Source organism: Cyprinodon variegatus, unplaced genomic scaffold (assembly GCF_000732505.1).
Source record: "Cyprinodon variegatus isolate N-32 unplaced genomic scaffold, C_variegatus-1.0 Scaffold388, whole genome shotgun sequence".
NCBI lineage: Eukaryota > Metazoa > Chordata > Actinopteri > Cyprinodontiformes > Cyprinodontidae > Cyprinodon > Cyprinodon variegatus.
The window spans coordinates 678,578-680,493 of record NW_015150841.1 but is presented as its reverse complement, the minus strand read 5'-3'; positions in this window follow the sequence as shown (position 1 = coordinate 680,493).

Below are 1,916 nucleotides of genomic sequence, written 5' to 3'. Positions count from 1 at the left end.
TGGAACACAAGACATTTCAGGTACAGAGCAAGAATCAATCTGTCTTCGGTTTGTAGATCATGACTTAGTACCTCAGGAGGTTTTTGTCGGGTTGTATCAGGTTCCCGGAACCACAGGTGCCGAAATTGCAAAAGCAGCCCTTGATGTACTGCAACGACCTAATATCCCTCTATCTTCATTACGTGGTCAGACGTATGACGGTGCTGCAAATATGTCTGGAAAATATTCAGGAGTTCAAGCAGAGCTAAAGAAAATGCAGCCACTGGCATTGTTTGTTCACTGCGGAGCCCACTGCCTCAACCTCATCACTGAAGCTGCTTGTCAGGCCAGTCCAGTTGTACGTGATGCTTTGCAATGGGTTCATGAGTTAGGTACTCTAAGCAAGCAGTCAGGGAAATTTAAGTCGTTGTTTTCTGCCACTGCTTCAAGTGCACAAGGGTCAAGTATCTCTCTTAGACCACTATGTCCTACCCGATGGACGATCCGTGGTAAAGCCATTACTGCTGTTCTAAGCCAATATGCGTCTGTCCTCGAAAGCTTGGAACATATGGCATCAAGCAATGTTAAGACAAATGGTCTGTTTGAGAGATTTGTAAAAGGCAACACTGTTCTGGGACTTCGTTTGGCACTTTTGGTTGTTGACGACATGGAATGTCTTAACAGGTCAATTCAAAAACGCACCGAGACTATTTCTGGGATGAAAGAAGCTATTGGGTGTGTGAGATCCAGCCTTGCTGAAAAAAGAAATGATGCGACATTTCATGACATTTTTGATCAGGCTACACAAATGGTAGATGCTCTTGGCTTAGAAGAAATCAAGATGCCTCACCAAAGAAGACCACCAAAACGTTATAGTGGTGATGCAAGCCAACACTGTCCCAAGACAGCTGAGGAGCATTACAGAATCACATGCTTGACACTGTTGATATGCAATTTCAGGAGAGGTTCACTCAGGCTGATTTAAATGTGTTGGAGAAACTGGAGGCTATTTTACTTTCTGGAGATGTGGATGAAACTGTGGACCAGTATCCAGAATTAAGTACCCACAGTCTGAAGGTTCAGTTGAACATGTTTCATGCTAAGTATGCTTGCAAGTCCAGTGATGAGGTGGTCACATTTCTCAGAGAGATGACAACAGAAGTCAGAGGGTTGTTTGATCAAGTGGAAACGCTTGTTAGATTGCTTTTGGTGAACCCAGTGTCTTCAGCTGAGGCAGAGAGGAGTTTTAGTGCTCTCAGGAGGTTAAAGACATGGCTCAGATCAACAATGACTCAAGTAAGGCTTAACAATGCTGCTGTGTGCCATGTCCACCAAACAAAACTAGACAATTTAGACATTGGTGAAATGTGTCAGCAGTTTGTGTCAGTGAGTGATAGAAGAAGGCAGGTGTTTGGCACTTTTAAATGAGTCTGTACTGGGGCTTCTTTCAAAGTTTTGGTTTACATGTAATGTCAAAATCTCAGATGGAAGGCAGGGGTATCAAGCCGTTAATCAATATTGAAACTGTTTTCCTGTTCAGAGTTGTTCAGTTTCTGATGTAGAAAGCTTTGATTATTTTTTGGTTTTTGGCTGTTTGTCTCTTGTATCAGTTTATTTTTGGGGAAACTTGTTAAGTTTAGATTTATGTGATATTTTTGCACAAAATAAGTGAAAATTTGTAACAGTTATGTTTTCAACTGTAAGCATTAAATTAATAAATGTTATTCAAATTTTTTTGGCTTCATCCTTTCCAACAAAAAAAAAATGGCGTCGCGCAGGTAGCTCCCTTTCCCTATGAGCCGTCCCCACCAACTATCAACACAAAGTGACACCCTTGTATAAAAGGAAACGTGTGTTAAACAGTGTGTGTTGATTCAAGCCTTAAAGCTGAAGTCTGTAAGGCTACATTCACACTGCAGCCTGAAGTGACCCAATTC